We start from the raw sequence: 19,594 nt of genomic DNA on the forward strand, positions 1-19,594 counted from the left end.
GTTTTAGGTAATTTTCTTTTGCCGTAACGCTGCAAGACAGCAACGGATTGAAGTGAGTTGTTGCATAGATATTTAATGGTCCGAAGAGTGCCAGGGACAACTCAGTATCCCTGGAAAATATACGGTTCCTATGGGATGGGTCTAAATTACAATTCTAATAATATCTCCTCATTGTATAATAGCTCAAAGAATTTTTTTAAAATTTTGTATTAAGGTAGTTATCGTATAATGTCTTGGTATAATAATTTTTATTCCGAGGAGTTTCACTTAAACATTACAAATTGCAAGAAAGAGTGGTTTTCCTTCATTCACGTTATTCTCCTTCTTTCACGTTGTACAGTACAGATACAGTACACGCATAGTATAACAACGGCGAAAGCCGCTGGCACTCCTAGTGACCTTATAAATTAACTTAATTAATATTTTTTACAAAATAAGCAGAACAGATGAAGTTGAAGACAGAAGAAAACGTTGTTTGTGATGAAAGGGAACATGTCGTGTACATGGCACCCGAGAAGGGATCGTGGTAAGGTCGCGTTACGCCGTTTGAAAGTGAGATGCGAGGCGCCAAGAGAGCAACAAATTAAGTCCCCGCGGGGAAGTCCCGCCCACGGCCGCACGCGCCCGCGTTGAGAGCCCGCCCGCGATAACGTCTCGCCGAAAACTTGAATATTTCCAACGAATTACATAACAAAATTCGCTGAATAAAAGTTCACGTACGTGCCGTGACAACTGCCAAACGCTTTTGAAGCTTCAAGTTTAAATACAGATAATAATTTATTTTGATGCCGATAAAACACTACATAATATTAAGCAACGTTATTGTACGGTAGCACTTGAAATTAATTGGAAAGATCAAGACTTGTACCGAAGAATCTTTGAACGTTTAACTTCGTAAGAGAATGGTTAATGGAAAATTGCTTCCTTTCCCGACATTTAAATATATAACAAGAGCAAAATATTAAACGACACAGTTAATGACGGATCTATAAAAAAGAAGGAAGAAATCTGCCAATAGCAACGCCTAAGCGAGGGTATAAAATTAAATGGGTAGAAGGCGTTTTTACAAGTTTATCGAGCGTTCTACATCGGGCAGACGTCTAATGGGCTAGCAGGCGCCGAGCACGCTGCCTGTCTGTCTCGGCGGCTAGTGACGTGGCCTCCGGCTATGGCGCAGAAATTCGACACAAGACTAAACCTTACCAAAATTTCAAGCGACCTAACATAGCAATCGTTACATTCGTGAATTGTGCTTGCTTAATTAAGTATGAAATAAAAAGATTGGCTAAAACCGAGTAATTAGGTCTACAACTCAAGCAAGCTAACGTGAACAAAGAACTCGGAATGGTTAGAACGGCGCGGTCGGCTGCCCCTGGCCTAGCTTTTTATGCGGATTTATCGACTCAAATTAATTGTGTAAGTAAAGAGCCAGCGAAGAAGGAAACTTGCGTGAAAGCCGATATAGGTCTTTGAAATGCCGCTCATTGTGTTAGTAGTTGAATCGGTCACGGCAAGCATTTTAGACTATTTCACTTAATTCGGACGCCGGATTGTAAAAGTCCGAAGTGGCTATTTGAATTGAGCGCGAAAAATAGCGTATAGCCTAACTACGTTTTAAAGCTTCCTCTAATTTACGCGCTGTCTTAAAATCAAAGGGGCTGTCACCACCCTGATACGATATCAAGGTTAGGACCGCAGTTATTTGTGTTAACACAGTTCAGTGAAATAGACATTAGTGTTTTCACTGTAGGTTTTGAGGAGGTCGCTAGGACATGCTCCGTAAAATTGACCGTGCCAATGCGACTGATATGGAAAAGTGTATACGAAAATATGTCTGTATACATCTGTGCAAAGTTATGGCGTATACTTTTGTGGTCAGGATAAAAATGAAATTCAAATACAAGATGTAGTGCATTTTGGTGAACAAAGATGCAACAAAGTATGAAAGCGATCGTTTTAGAAGTGTTAGAAATGCTCATACATGCGAGACTGGGTCTGTGTAGCGGCATGACAGACCACAATCTCATTTACGCTTGCTACTATAACGGCGACACGTCGGAAATTAAATGTGATTAGCTCTTCACTCAGCTACCTTACACTCTCACTTTCATATACATTTTATTGAAACCATATTTTGTTATGTATAATTAATTGGAAACAAAGTGCACCTGAATTATTGTGTTATGTAACAGTGGGAGCAAAAGTTAATTATAATTAAACAACCACACTTATTGTCAACATATTTTAGGCTCTGGCTGCAATGCTGAGTATTAAACAGAGTAAAACCTTTTAAATACTCAGAATTAAAAAATGTTATTATGCGTGATTGATCATTTGGGTTACTATCTCCATCTATGGTGTTATGACAGGATGAGATTAAGCGCCTTTAACTCTCACCTCCAATCGGTTCGGGAGTAGTATGCAAGTAGACCCTAGCTTTAAGTCTCTCTCTCCCTTAAGAGAGAACAGTAATAGGTTGACGGAGAGAAAGATCTGCCACTGTACATAAGACACAGGTTTTAAATATGACTTGCTGTGTATTATTAATTTACCATAAAAGCCCTTCTTTTGAATCACACAAATAATTGCAATGCCTGAAAAGTTTGGGGGAGAAAATTGTTGTTTCCACACATTAATATTTTTTCATTGTTGAATTAAATTTAAAAATATGATCCTCCATTGATACGACCTCGTTTAAATTGCTGTTGCCCCAGGCTCTACCTACGTGGCATCACTTTTCTAATTTTACGCAAATATAAAGACGAATGTAGGAATTCTCGATTAAGGATTTTCCTTTCCGCAACTGAGAGAGTAAAAGCAATGCTTTGGAATTTTTACTTATTCTATTTAGAAGGCTTTCTACCTGGAAATTAGCGTTAACCTTTAATAAAAACTAGCCGTTCACTGAGTCTTCGCTCGCGTGCAGTTTCAGAACTCATTTGACTCGTATGATAAAACTAATATGATTATTTTAACAATAATGTTACATTAATGATTCTGTACGGATATTTGTAAAAGGAAGGAAGATCTGACTCACAAGATCGTTAGAGCTACTCTACAATCATGATCTTATCTATGAGAGGAAATTTAGGAAAGATATTCAAAGCGGAATAGTTCTCCTTGAACTTTCAGAATGGAACATTTTCTTGGAAAAGCAGTGTTCTTTGGGAAGTATAGTGATTCGGAGCCGCTTACACAAGCGCCCGCTCCGGGACTGCATAATACATTGAAGCGAATGCACCACAGTTTGATCCCTTTCTAGACAAGGTAAGTACGACTGGAAACTTCTCATGATGTTACCTACACTTTTCTGCCAAGTACGGACATGAACGACTAAGTCTTTACGATCTCAACGTAAATTGACAAAGTTTTAGGGATGTCATCTCTTTGTCTTCTTACACGGGAATATCGGCTGCGTTCAATTATTTATGACTAATCGCTTCCGTAACTTTGCGAGAGCAAAGTTTGTGGAAAGTATAAATGGCTACGATTTCACATCGCAACCTAAATTTAAGTTATATTATTTCAGATTACGCAGGATAGTGCCCTCAATAGTAACAAACTGTACCTATATTCAATTAAAATTTAAGATAAATTTAATACGTTAATGATAAAACTTTGTCAATTAATGATTAACGTTTAGATTCACAATTATTAAATTACGATTATAAAGTGCCGACATACCGAGATATTTCTTCGATTTAAGGCTTTTTTAGAACCGAATGAATATGAATGAAGTATTTATATATCTGCATAAAGCTTAAAGGTCATATCCATTTTAGGCAAAAAATGTTATTTTACCATTATACATAATATTTAGAATAACTAAACCTTAATAGCTATGCAAAGATGCAGAAAACTTGTTGTCTGGAGGCTAGTATTGACTTCCTGTCCATTAAAATTAAGACAGTTTATAAGTTTTATAGGTGATCTAAATGTCAAAATTGACGCATTTGGCTATGGAGAGATGCAATAGCAACTTTATTTACATTATTTTAATGCAAGACAGGCTGGCTTGTCTGCTTTGTGGAAAACAATGCTTAGGTCTAGGTTGGAGTACTCTTGCCCAGAATATTTTCACTCTTACCTTGACGGTACTTTAGTGTTCTGTATTAATAGATACTAGCCTGTTCTTTGAGGTGGGTAAAAACGTTTTGTATGAACCATATATTGAGTGGTGTTACTACTCAAGGCGTCTCGTTGTTCTGTACTATTGTATTGAAGAAGGATGAATTGGATTGTGAATTTTCTGAGCAGAGAACGCCACTCTGTTACATAAAGCGTAAATTCTCTAACATTAGTTGTATGTAGAGTACGTCTCTCATCTCCAATTCGGACCACCTCAATACCGGATCAACTCCTTCCATTTGACTGGATACAAAAGCAGGCGGTTCAACTTGTATACATTCCCACATTGACATGCACCTGAGAATTCTTAGAACCTAACCGAAGCATCGTAAGCTAAATGTAAGTGTTCCTATTTAATTAAAATCGAATTAAATCAGTTTTTCGAAAAGTATTTTACAACGATGTGGCATTATAATATACATTATAAAATACTCTTAAGATGAATTCCATTTTCTTTACCCTCCCTTTTGTTCTATGATCGAATTTTATAGCATAAAAAAATGTCATCATCTCCACTTGCATGACTTCTGGCGGTTCTTCCTCTCATTAAACCAGACGGCCACGGAGACCGCAATATGCCATTAACTCTAGTTCTTAACTTAACTAAATATTGTTTTTAACTATATAATAGCTGACCCGTGCAACTCCGTCTGCACCAAATCGGTTATTACCGGAAAACACGAATAAAATGATAGTTTCTAAAAATGAATCCTCGATCGATTTATCGCCCCCGAAACCCCCTGTATAGCAAATTTCATGAAAATCTTTGGAGCCGATTCCAAGATTCCAATTATATACAAGAATTGCTCGTTTAAAGATATAAGATAAGATATAAGATATTATTTTTCAAAAGGGTTTCTATGTCGAACTTAAGGTTTAGGTACTCTATTTTGAATATATTTTTTTTCTCTGACGAAAAATAAAGTTAATTTCATTATTACAAGATTACCCGTAAAAATTACTCGCTCGATTTACTTTATAACTTTATTCTACTAGTAAATAAGAAACACGAATTCATACCCAAGATGCGCAATTAGTAAGGTAACTCTAAGATGTCTTAAATCTTTAAAAAGGAGTTGAAAGTAAAGTAGGTAGAAGGAAAGCAACGTTTATTAATGTGGATTGGTTCAGTAACTCCAGACAATAGCTCATGTTTCTTCAGTCTGCAGACCGCAATGAATCTACACAAGGCAGGTAAATGACTATCTGTATTAGCAATTTAGACAGGACCAGCTAACAAAACAACAACTTTCTCTTTTATGTCTGAGCCAGAACAATATTGCTAGGTATACCTACCTATGACAGTTACAGTACACGCAATATGTTGAAAATAGTTTTTATGTCATGCAAATGAAAAATTAAACTTACTTAAAAGGCGAGCTTCTTGTTCAATATATGACTCCGAGCCGAAATCTGAAAAGATAAAGCAATTATAAGTTACACATTTAATAAATTACCATGGGTATACTTATAATTAATATTATATAGGCCACGTAGGAAATAACGACCTTTACCATAGTCTCGGTCACATATATATTACGCAAGTAACGTTATTTTCAATGTAAAATCTAATTGCAATTGGTCAGTGAAAATGTTTAATGTAATAAAGTACGTTAATATATTCATGACTAAAAAATATCTATGAATATATGGTAGAAGATCCTGATATCCAAATTTCTGCAAGTAAGATTCTGTTTACTTACTGTACAGTTATAATACATAGGTCTGAAGAAAATCTAGTAAAATGTTATTTATGAATTATTCTAAACAGCCGGTAGGCAACTGTACAGATCATTTCCATTCTTTTACACATATATTTTTAAAAAAAATTGCGGTTGAGCGCAATCACAACTGCAATCTGCAACATGGTAAGTACAATCACGTTTTCTTTCAAATCAAGAGGCATGTTCTAGGACATGCCTCTTGATTTGAAGGAACCCATGTTAATAGGTGGCGGGGAAAACGGAAGTCGAAACGGGCATTCCCGATCTTAAGCAGTTTTAAATCCGTAGAAATTAAAGCGCTTTTCAAAAATGTTAGTTTAGTAACCAAAGCTTAGATTTGTATAGTGGGGTTGATCAATTCGGGAGGATTAGGTGGGGTTTAGGTAAGTAACCGCTGGGTTTATTTGGAGGTAAAGGTGAAGATCAATTGTTAAGTGATATAATTTAAGTTAGCCGAGCACACATCGCCGCACGAATATAAAACTAAACCAATTACAAGTTTTCCAATATGCCCGGCAAATTATACCGATGTTAAACTCGAAACGCGCCTTCTTGCCGAGTTCGTGGGGAAATGAACTTCGGGGTCTGTAACGCGCCCTAACTCATTTACACACATTGTGATTTGTGATATGACGTATACACATTTCTACACTATTTATACACATGACATTACTATGGATATGCGAGTATATATATTTATATATATATATATATATATATAAATAAATATATATAAATATATAATAATAAAGCTCTCTATTTGTACACAATTAGGAAAATAAAGGACGAATAGAGAGAAACATAAAGACTGGAGTAGAATACAAAAGGCGGCCTTATCGCTTAGAAGCGGTCTCTGCCAGCTAACCTTCGGATCGGGACCACAAGAGCAAAACAAATAGGTTGTGGAAAATTATTATAAACCTACATTCAAATAACTACATACGAATACATAAACGAAAATTACCCAATTTAAAAATATATTTTTATTATCATAGTGAAGCAAATTACTTTGCTTTAAATAGCTAATGCTTTGTGTTAATAATTAAACAATTGATACAGCATACAGGAAGTTAATCCCAGTTAATATTTTTTTATTCCATTACAGTTAGCCCTTAACTGCAGCCTGCTGTTAAGTGACCATGCAGTTTAAATTAATTGCAGGCTAACCCTAAGAGCGCGGCATTTATATAACCTATATCCATCATCGGTTTCTACGCGACATACCCATAATATTAAATCGTTTGGGGCACGTCATTGTAGGCGGTGACGTAACCAGTCATGGCCGAAGCCTCCCGCAAGACCAGACCAGAGAAAATTCATATGACGCTCTGAGTATAGTTCTATAATTGGCAAACGGTAGTTCTTGGAGCAGCCTTTTGATATTTCAGTAATTTTTAATTATCACTGCTTATAATTTAAACTTATTACGCCGTAAAAACCCCGGTCGAGCTGAAACAATAAATGTGGGGGCTAGCGCCTGCAGTATTTGCAGTGCAATCACGTAGTCATTCTAGTTACATAATCCCCTTTTGCAATACGAGGCGAAAAAGCTGCGCTTAAAAACTCCATTACGGGGCGGCATTCGTTTCGCCGTGTCACAATACGCGTTAACCGACAAAATGAGAGCGTCGTAGCTAGTTACGGAAATAAAAGCCGTTAAGCTTTGCATACACCGGCGCGATCAGATCGCATACGAGAAACACGCTAAACCAGACTATGTCGACCCGTCGATCAACAACGGGTAAGGGAACAAAGTAGTAATTTCGCTCAACATTAATGATTAGCTTATAACAGTCCACTGCTGGGCTAAAGGCCTCTCCAAACGGGAGGGTTTGTCCACAAAAACCATGATCGGCAGACGAGTTTGTGATCGCAGTAGATTGTAGAAGTAGCACAGATTACGCCGCTGCCCGATCTCGGTTACATTCCCTTAGTCGCCTCGCACGATACCCGTGCGAAGCGACTAAGGGAAAGTTTATAAAACTACAAAAAAGCAAAGAAAAAATTTGTTCTGTTAGAAATCGTAACATAATCGTGTATGCGAATCCTAACCATGAATTAGGGCACCTACAGCTCGCCGAGGATGAATTCAGGTAAACATTTTTATTTGCCTACCCCCAAGGCCGGGGTGACATGCTACGATAGAACTCAAGTAGAGACTCAACCGGGCTTTTCAAGTTACAGTTAATTATATAAAAGCTTACTATATTTGGCTAAAAGCTCGTTCCACTTCGAATTCGGTGATCCTGGATTGTATTGCCGGTTCAGACTAAAACTTTTTCTGAATAAGGTTTTCTATCAAGAAATATTGGCTTATAGCCCGGACAATGCTTTACGCCGCTGTTATCACTTATATTTGATTAGCAGTTGCCCTTGATTATCCGCTATCCGCGTATAACATTTGAAAAGTAAATTTATCCCATTACAAACAAATTTTAAGTTTTATATAGAAAAAATATAATACCCGCCAACAAGTATTCCAGTACGGTGGTGTGATCAATGGGTGCCCTGCAGTGCAGTGGAACATAAGTAGGACAGTATTCGTGAAATAAAATGAACATACACGATTTCAATAGCAACAATTCACTAACATGGTGTTAATTAAATGAAAATTCTCTTAACGCAAGGCCGATAACAGTCCTACGACACGCTAATCATTTAAACAAGTGAAGGCTGAAACATGCATTTACGTAAGCGTCAAATTGTGAAAGGTTATGCTCACGGCGGTTAGTCGGTTCGTCGTTTTGTAAAATATCTGAAATGGCAGAATTCAAAAGCCAGTTTGGAGACTATACAGCTTAATGAAAATGAGACTGGCGTATGCATGTCACTATTTCATTTAGAAAAGGCCGCGTAAGTTTAATGTAAAATTCTGCGGCTACTGGCTTTAAATGAATTGAAATAAAATTCAAAAGTAGCTCTTACTGAGTCTAGCTTAATGAATTTATTTGCAAGTATTGTGTTTCTGTGAAATGGGACAGGCCCATCATACTCAGGCATAAAAAAACACATTTACGTCATCCTTTAGGAATGTTATCATCAGTTCCCATTTATTTATTTTAATGCGCTTGATGACAAAAACATCTGACGGAAAGATTCCTATCCATTTCCAAGAGCCTTATCATTGGATAAGGTTTATTTACATTGTGGAAGCTGCCCTAAAAATGCCTTCTGGTTGTAGCTTTGTAGGTACTGGAACATGCTATACGTTGTCAGCAGGACTTTCCAGACCTTCTTCTGTGTGTTTTTAGACGGCATAGCGGCACTCCAAACTACAATTAAAGGCCATATTAGGATAAAAATCCGTCACCTACTCAGGTTTGATTAGCTAGCGCAATCGACTTACCACACATTCCCCATATAAAAACAAAGAACCCCATTACATAAAAAATATTAATTTAGGCGCAAAGTGCTCAGCAATGTCGCACGTAAAACTCGACAAACTTCCCGGAGGACACACTGACGTTATTTTTAGGGGCGCCTCTGAAAGGCAAGGTGTGTCGTTTTGGGGCCCAAGGGAATTTACTACGCTTTAAAGCCGGTAATTTGATGCGAGTCTTTTGAGATTTTTCCATCTTCTTGGGATCGTTGAGGGAACGTTTGGATAAGAATACACATAGTCTGAAAATGGGCCGCGTCACCACGCTAGATTAATGTTGTGAGAATATATCTTGTTCTCCGCTCAGTTGTTTAGTGTGCCGGGTGCAAAAATAATTACACAAATATAAGTTGGATTCAGCTTAGCTTTGCTTTAATTTACGTAGTTCTTATATATTTTTTGTATGCACAACTATTAATAATGCGTGCGACCAATAGCCTCCAAGTTTTACTCTTGATCATCAGAAGATGTTGAGTTTCTAACGCAGAATTGCAAGAATTTAGTTTATGGTCGATGCGGATTATGTCGAATTAAGCTAATTGCATATCATGAACTTACGCAATGTAACACTTGCTTTTGACCAGCTTTAAATAGATGTGGATAAATTTTACGGATATACGGATTACGGAATTTTGAATTTTTGTATTTGGAAAACAACAAGATCATGTAATCGTTTGGAATTCCTTCTATTGCACGTCCTAAGCAGTAATAGCCAACTACGTAAGACTTCAGACTTCCTTTCTAGGGTACCCAGTTCCCCCCCGGCAAATAACTCTAAACTTTATGCGATTAGGTGCATATTAAACAATTGAAGACCACTTGCTTTACCGATGAAGGAAAACAACACGAGGAAATCTGCATGTCTGAGCGTTCTCAAATATGTGTAAAGTCTACCAATCCGCGACTGGCCAGCGTGATGGATGGACTACGGCCTAAACCCTTCTCATTCTAAGAGCACATCTCCATCCTGTAATAGGCCGGCTATGGCTTGATATTGATGACTGATAATGACCACACGTCTTCCTAGAGACAAAAGTAAAGATAAAGTTGCGGTCAATGCGTCCACGGCACTTCAATAAGCACGTGTAATCCAAAATGTAACCAACATGGAAACGGGCGTAGAAAAATGGCCAAGCAGTAAAACCGGCGCCCACCAATCACCAAATAAGGCCGGCGTGGCACCGAGAAGCCGCGTCGTCGTCCTTGACACTCGGCCAAATGACTTAACTTGGCCCATGGGCGCGGAATCTTTACTAATCGATAAACAAACCAAATTACCGAATTGACCGACCTACGCTTAACCATGAACTCGTATGGATTGTTATTGGTGGCATTAAAAGCCAGCAAGGCGATTAGTTGAGTGAACAACCATCATGCCACCATGTTGAATTATTTCAATAGTAGGTAAGTATCATTTTTGTCTTAGCTTTCCTAGTTCCTCACACTATACATATAGTGGGTGTTAAAATTAGAATTCATATTATCTCTTAATTTTATAGACAACTAAATGTGCCCTGCGGCTTCGCCCGCGTAATTTTGAGAGGCAGCGTACTGCTACATAGTCTAGTCTAGTCATATATGATATTTTTAGAATTTTTCACAAACAATTTTTATCTTACGAAATTTTTTTTCAATGAAAAGTATACTATATTATTTCTAATACCTCCAAGAATATGTAGTTTCATAAAGATCGGTTCAGTAGTTTTCGCGTGAAAGCGTAACAAACAAACTTACATTCACATTTAAAATATTAGTAGGGAAGTAGGGATAGAAATATATATTGTGAAAATGTCATCCTACTCCCTATTGCGTTTCATGAGATACAGTCCGCTTGGTTAATATTAAAACCTTTGCTGTCTGTCTGCTTGTCGTTCATAAAACCAGGTTACTTGATCGCTTGAGCCCGTTGGCACAGAAATTTTCTTTTGGTTCCTGAATCCTGAACATGGAACATAAAATGTTCAGGCTTCAGAAACCAAAAGAAAATTTGAACAGTGCGAGCAAAAGTTATCATCTAATAAATAATAAAATATTTATATTTCTGAGCACGTTTTATATCTTAACTTTTAATACGGTTCAAGGACGATCAGTGTTCAACCAAATAATATTATCGGTTACTTAAGTTTGCTACCAGCAACTTTTCATTTCAGACTTTGTTTCATGTCGCGCCGTGCTGGTGTACCTAATACTCGGGCATACTCTAAAGAAAATCCACTTCAGTTCAATCGTTCATTGCATTTAAAATTTATATATTTTTTATAGTAATAATTGATGGACAAAGCAGATGGCCCCCCAGATGGTAAGACCATGCATAACTTAGCAGGGCATCCTACGAACACTTCCTGCAACCTACCACCCTGTGTTCACCAACCTGAGGTATAGACGGTTAGCCTCATGTGCCTGCAACTACACAGCAACCATACCCTTGAAACCGGAACACATAATTGCAAGAATAGCTAATATTTGTGTTTTGGACATTTAGTTATATATATACAAGAAGAATGAAAGCATCCGAGCATTATGAATAATAACTTCGCACACAATATAATATACAAATCGAAAATGAAATAAACAGTGTGAAATATTATTGTGTGCCTACGTATGTATGACTGTAAAATGTGCGTGCCGTTCGGAATCGATGCGAGGGTAAATACAGTTTCAGCTTATTTGGTATTTAGTCCCGAAACGTAGGTGTGGTTAAGAGTAATAATTATTTACGATAAACACTCAACACGATTTTGAAGAATACAATGTTTTAATTATTTTTGGATTTTCAAACCCGACGATGGAGAAAAACTTACAATCTGTCTTACAGTCAGACAGACAGACTTACTCATACTATGAGGTACATATGATACTTTGTATCCAGAAATTCAGTTGGGGTAAAAGTGTTTGCCGATTTTACCCAATTTCTCTAGGGATTTACTATAAGTTTAGTTTTGACCAAATTTTGTGTAGACCTGATGAATATGATTGTAGATAAAGGACATAACTCCTCAATGGACTGCAGCAAACCCCATTTACGAAGCCTATACTGTTCTAGCTGACTAAAAAACGTTAGAATTTTTTTTGGTCAACGTTAAAGGAACTTTAACTTAACGTTAACTTTCAAAGACGGGTATCCATCTATTTACTAACTTTAGTCAAAGTTATTTAACCAGTGCTATCGATTTATATGTAGTGCTGCTATTAAGCACCACATTATTTGCAGTCATTTGTTAAGGGGAGTTAAAAGTATTTATAGAAAAACGAAACTGGAGTAGGTCTCCGGGACGGTCATTTGCAATTAGTAATGTTTAAAAGATTGATTGTTTAAAATTATACAGGTTTGTATATTTGGCACTGCCAGTAAGATTGAAAAAATCTTGACGTTAGCTTATTATTTACTGAGGAAGACATTAGACTATGTTGCACGGTTCCGTACATATGCGGGCGAAGCAACAAGGCACAGCTAGTTAAGAAACAAATCGCTAACAGCCATTCTTATTTTGATCGATATGGGTTTTGAACCTATCCGACCCAAAAATTCGTTCGCGTAAAAAGTCGGTTTTAATTTACTAGAATATTTTTTTTATCTTATTATTTCACGATAGTTTGAGCTGTATAAGCTTATTTCTTAAAAAAAATTAGACAGATGGTGTAGGATTAGCAATGCGGGGCGGCAGTCGTCGTACTCAAGTTCATTGGCAAGAGCCCACGTGCGCGCCTTCAATGCACTGAGGTGAGTGACTCCCATTACCAATATACTACATGACATATATGGCTGTCTAATTAGTAGGTATCTGTTGCTACTTTATTCAGCTCCATAATAACTTAGTAGACTTATATGCGGACTTAGATATAAATTTACACAGGCAGAAATTCCGAGCGAATTTTAAACAAATGTTCCTAATCTCCAAAGGGCTCAACACCTTCAAAAGTTTGTTGTTCCAATCAAAAATAAACATAAGTATATGAATTATTTCTCTCGGTGAAGTATATCTACGTGATCAAATCAGAAAAGAAGATACGTATGAGAACCAGAGTTACCTATATAGTTCAACGAGTCGCTAAGCTGAAGTTGTATATAGCTGATGGCAATAAGTGGTATGTAGCTCTGAGAACCGATTTACAGATGGTAACGCAAACGCAGCGATGTTCGACCGCTTACGAGGTGGACATCAAGCGAGTTGCTGGGAATCAAGCAGGCCCAAGCGGCCAAGCCTAAGAGTTTAGCACTCCCTACAAAGGACCTATGTCCAGCAATAGACTTCAACCGGTTGATATGATGATAACGTCTTTAAAGGTCTGTTGACCCGACCTAATTTAGAAATAAAAAAAAGTTAAAGCCACTAGGTTATCACCGCTTTAAAGTAGCTGACACATAGGTAAAGTAACAGCATCAAAATAAAAGCTCATCGAATTTATAATCCCCCTTGGAAGTCGGTAAAGAATTGAGATTATTACACCTAAAGCCGTTTTCTCGAGCCATAAACTTCAACAGATTGATTTATTTGAATTGCGCTTAGCATATTTTACTTTCCAGGAAATATATTATGGAAAACTATTTCTATTGCCTCCTTATAGAAGTCTGATAAAATCTATTACCTTATTTTCATAAGTTATTTACATAAAAACAATAAAGGCCACATAAGCACATTTCAACCAATTCAATTAGTACGATTTAGTATAGAGCCCACAAATATATTTTCTACATTTTCAATGCCGGGATATGAATATTATTATCGACTTTTTTCACGTCATTTCTCAACGGACTTATGATAAAAAATGTTAGTACATAAACTCTAGACCAAATATTATCATCATGTCAACCAATGGAAGTACACTGCTGAACATAGGTCTTTTGTAGGGAGATTCCATGGTCTTGTGCCGCTTGCGACTCGCTTGATGTCATCCGTCCACCTCTTTGTTCAACGTCATTGGTTCTCTTTATCTTTGCGACTCTTTAAGCTACGTCTGTAATTCTGGTTCTTGTTGGGGATCTTTCCTTCTTTATTCCGCTACACGATGCAGTATAAGGTGGTACCGGGCTAACCTGTTAGGGATTATATTAAATCTGTTTCTTCGCGGCATCGTACAGGAACACTAAATCGCTTAGCAGCACGTCTGTCGGTAGGGTTGTACCTAGCCACGGCCGAAGCCCACCAGACCTGATCAGAGAAAAATCAGAAACTATAAATCGTCCCGGCCGCAAATCGAACTTGGGACCTCGTACTTAAAAGTGCCCACTGCTGCGCCAGACAGGTCGTCAATTCTCCTAATTCCTGTTTTGATCACGTACAGCTGATGCTCACAGCTCTCTCCATCGGCCGCTGAGTGACCCTGAGCCTTCTTCTAACTATGTGTCTCATAAGAAGGAACAAATGTTATAGGTAAGCGAAAATTAGTATTAGGTACCAAAGTACATCCCCACTGCAACACACAATTACATTGTAAAATAATCATTTTCAATCGGTGTTCGAAAATGATCTATGAGAGATATAATCAATGATGCCTAATCTGTTGCGTACTGCCGCTCCACCAAGACCGCACTCGAATTGCACGCCTACTAATCTGTTTGTAAAAACATCACATTACCTATTTGAGTTTCAAGCGGAGCTCAAGCTCAGCTGTTAACTAATAATGAACTTCTAACAGCAACTAAAAGTCAGTAATGTTCATTTAACAACAACTAGACAAACAATACTGAAAATATATAAATTGAAATAAAAAAAACTGACTTTCAATACATCTAATCGTATTCCACTAATCAAGTCATTTCATTTGAGAGCTACATTGAGGGAATAATGAAATAATATGTTATCCGCCATTTTGTGGTGACTGGCGGCGGCCATCTTAAACAGATTGTCATCAAACACTCCCGACTAGTTCACCTTTCAACGAAAAAAAAAATCGAAATATATTTATCCGTTCGAAAAATATGATGACGCAGTCAATAACAAACACACACAGATACGTGACGCTTATATCTCCCCGTCGTTTTTGCGTCGGGGATTTAATAAACATATTCCTACTAAATATAGGTAAGTATGGATAACGACAACATTTTTAATCCTTGCACAAGGGAAGTCTCAACGGAACGAACTACACTAGAAAACAATTTCCTAATTCATTAATTATATCAGCCTTACTTATTATTGTAAATTGAATGTGTCGGTTTATTCTTCTTACGCAAAAAATTGTATTCCGAAAAAATGCTTTTTCCTACGGGATAGATCTAAAATACTATTCTGTTTTTACCTGTATGTAATTAAAGAAAGTAGAGGCGCGAGTACTTTACACGTGGCCTGAAGTAGTTTAGAATATATTAGAATATTAGAATATATTGTATTTTCGTTATTTTATTAAAAACCAACTTTAATTTTTATCACTAAAATATTGTGTCATGCCAAAAAACCACAGTGGTGCCAAAAAATACCGGTTGTTAACAAATCTATAAACTCAGCTTAATGTTGAGTACTTTTAGGTATTGTGTTTTGGAATTGGTTGTGTCCCATCATGTCTCAGGGAGTACTTTAATCCGTCGGTTCCGTTTATTATAACTAACTTGTGATAATAATACACACATCGCCATCTAGAACCAAAGTAAGTGTAGCTTGTGTCATGGGTACTAAGATGACTGATGAATATTTTTATGAATAGGTAATAAACATAAAATACTTATAATATGCATATAAACACCCATACACTGAAAAACATTCATGTTCATCACACAAACATTTTCCAGTTGTGGGAATCGAACCCACGGCCTTGGACACAGAAAGCAGGGTCGCTGCCCACTGCGCCAATCGGCCGTCGATTAGACCAGCGGGGTGGGTCTTTGCTCTGAAACCGTCACTCCTACGAGGGAGGAGGCCTGTGCCAGCGGTGGGACGATCATAGGCTGCGGACGATGGTGTCATTTCAGTCATAATCAAGGAGTATATACCACTTGGTCAATGCGTATTAGGAAAATGCAAAGCTCTAGGCAGTCTAAACGTCCACTTCAGCGGTGAGCAAACACGAAGGCATAATCCATGCGACGGCACTTAGCACCCCCATAAGCACCGCACTCTAATTGAACGCCAACTAATCTGTTTGCGAAAGCATCATATTGTAGGTTTCGTCTTCTAGTCAACTGAACTGTCACATCAATTTTCAGCTAAAATAAAATTTAATTTGTACTATTGCAATGATGTGTACAGACTTATTCAGGGATAACACCACGGGCAGCTTGTTTAAATCTATTTTCGAAGAAGTTTTGATAAATAAATAAATAAATAAGTAAATATACTACGTCAATATACACTTCGCCATCTAGCCCCAAAGTAAGCATAGCTTGTGTTATGGGTACTAAGATGACTGATGAATAATTAAATTAATAATATACATAAATACTTATAATATTTAGATAAACACCCAGACACTGAAAAACATTCATGTTCATCACACAAACATTGTCCAGTTGTGGGAATCGAACCTACGGCCTTAGCTCTGCAAGCAGGGTCGCTGACCACTGCGCCAATCGGCCGTCAAATATGACAAACTATCATCATTCTCATCGACGTACATTTCAGTTGTTAATAAAAGACACGGAAACCATGGATTTTTTCGGAGTAAATAGCATGTGCATATGTTGTTAACCCAAGGTTTAATCTATGTATATCACTTCAATATTTCATTAAAATTCTATCAGAAGTTGCTCGAAGTTTCGACTTTATAATATTAGTGCGATTATAGCAGTTATATAAAAAGGCAGTTCAATGTTGACCAACTTTAATCAGTTAGGCTACTTTATCGCTACTACTTGCCTACTGTTGGTCGCTAAGCGAATAAAATATTAAACAACAGGTAGTTCCGGAGATTAGTGCTTCCAAACAAACCAACAAATACAATGAAAGCTTACTTTGCTATAATCTGTTAAAACCAGACAGAACTGTACGAAGCAATTAATTATTAATTCTTAGAAATGCTACATAGAGAGTGCATTTAAAAGCTAAAGACTCTGAGACTATGGCTATACAATTTTAAAATTTCCCACAAATTCCATGGGATCCCCAGGGAGCATCAAAGCCTGGCTTATTGGCAATGGTTCCACTTAGACTACCTTTTCAAACAATAAGTAATAGTCGGGCGATCAAACGACCTACTGGCGCAGTGGGCAGAAACCCTGCTTTTGGAGTCCAAGGCCGTGGGTTCGATTCCCACAACTGGAAAATGTTGTGTGATGAACATCATCTGTATATAATAAGTATTTATGTATATTATTCATAAAAAACATTCATCAGTCATCTTAGTCACAAGCTACGCTTACTTTGGGGCTAGATGGCGATGTGTGTATTGTCGTAGTATATTTATTTAATGGGATTTTCAATTGATGGGAGCTAACGAACATAAAAATACCCAAACAGTCGCACAGAGCAACTCAGCAACCTTTGTTAGGACTCGGTTAAAAAACGAAAGTTCTGGCTTTCCCAATAAATTATATACCACGAAGCAGTCAATGCTAGTGCTAAACGTTCACTCGGCTGATGAGTAAACATGACCAAATTCCCTTTGTTGGAACTGAATACCTGTAGTGTTACAAGAAGGCACTGTGATTAAGCGTCATCTAATTATTATTCTGCCACTATTTATACATTATCAGATCTAATTGCTAAATCTAATTCAAAACAAACATGATTGAAAATTTTCATTGGATTTTTTCAGGATGGACTCGCTATTCACTTTAATACTGAGTCCTATCACTAATTAATTTGTTGCTTTCTCACATTTTGGGACTATTGAAAGGAATAAAAATGCACTGCTATTCCGTCCATGGTGTGTGCTGTCCATAATACTACTCCTCTCGTGATATTTTCAGACCTACATGGACTCGAACGGTACAAAGATACATTCCGGTGTCTTAATCGTTATCACTAGCCATGGTTGAAGCGGATAACCAGACCGGATCAGAGAAATTTCATGACCAGACACCTTCCCACTTAAAACCAGTGGCCACCGCTGCGCCATGGAGGTCGTCTATATAAGGAGGTGTGTGCCGTACCTACATCGCCTCCCGTGATTAGATCACGATAGTCAATCATAAACCATGACATATAGAATTGAGAGTTAGCCTGGCACTGGCGTAACGTTCACGACGGAGGTCAGTAAACATCAAAGCGTAAGCCTTTCAACGGCACTTAGCATCAAGAGCCACAAGCATCACACTCTAATTGCCCACTACCTAAGCTGTTTGTGAAAGCATCATATTGCCGAATTCGGCTTAAAACGATCAGGTTACTTGACCCGGAATCCGGTATCAACGTCGAACTATGAATTCCTCATGTTGGTAAACCGTGATGCAAGATTTCTTGCGTTTCCTATTAGTTACCAACGTTCTGACAACAATGGAAATTTAGAATTCTTCCTCAATTAAACTGTTTGCAGATGTTGCTAGCATGCCATTAATAATTTGTACTTCAAATACTTTATTTACCACTAGCCGTTGCCGACAACTTTGTCCGCGTTTATTTTGGGTTTCCATAAATCAACACCAAACCTTTATTTTTCCGAGATAAAAAGTGTCCTATATCCAGGATGGAATTTACATGTGTGCCAAATTTCATCAAGTAAAAGCGGTAACAAGCAAACAAATAAACAAACAAAAAGACACACTTGCTTATTTATAAAATTAGTATGGATGTTGTGATATGTAACTACAATACAATTACAGCGAATATACATCTCTTGATATGAACACTCAAATATATTATTTAAAAAAAAAACAAAATTTTAAACTCTAATCTCCGGAAATTCTTGTCTTGTTTAAAACTTTTTCATATTCAACAGAGTGATTTATATTTAGACTACAAGTATATGCACTAGGCCGATAGTTTACGCAGAGAACCGCGGCACACTGGTATTAAAACAAGAATGTCTGCAGTTTATTTATCTAACTTCTCCTGGAGACTGATCTTTATATAAACATTGCTGTAGCGTCTTTGTATGCTCAATGTCCAGTGGCCTACTACGCAAGCATAATTTGCTATTTTTCCCGAAAGTAGGCGTTATAAATTAGCAACAATGTTGCCCAAATACCTATGTAATCATAAATAATAAGTCTCAAATTCAATAAAAATATTGTGCAGGTTGTTTGGTTTTCATTATCCTAGTGATTATAAAGTTCTTAGTGAAAGCATAATTTTATACATGTCATTTAGCGCCCATAGTGCATAAGTAAGTCACTCTAATTGGACGCCAAGTAATCTGTTTGTGAAAGCACCACAAGGCGACTGCTTGGTAATGAGTAATGGCCTTCGAATGAGGCCTATGTCTAAGCGAAATACAACACTACCCGCATGTATTAGTAGTATACTGAACATAAATTTAAATTATTATATTT

At 37.3% G+C, this 19,594-nt stretch overlaps 1 protein-coding gene across 10 annotated transcripts in view; it reads right to left on the reverse strand.

The window, feature by feature from the left end:
• LOC120637070 (protein muscleblind) overlaps window positions 1-19,594 on the reverse strand; it is a 378,716-nt gene that overhangs the window by 156,933 nt on the left and 202,189 nt on the right. For all 10 annotated transcript variants that reach the window (XR_005659419.1, XM_039908683.1, XM_039908680.1 and 7 more), the window contains one exon: window positions 5,497-5,541. The gene's annotated coding sequence lies outside the window, so the exon portion shown is untranslated. The remainder of the gene's footprint in view (window positions 1-5,496; window positions 5,542-19,594) is intronic.

This window comes from Pararge aegeria, chromosome 3 (genome assembly GCF_905163445.1).
Source record: "Pararge aegeria chromosome 3, ilParAegt1.1, whole genome shotgun sequence".
NCBI classification, from domain to species: domain Eukaryota; kingdom Metazoa; phylum Arthropoda; class Insecta; order Lepidoptera; family Nymphalidae; genus Pararge; species Pararge aegeria.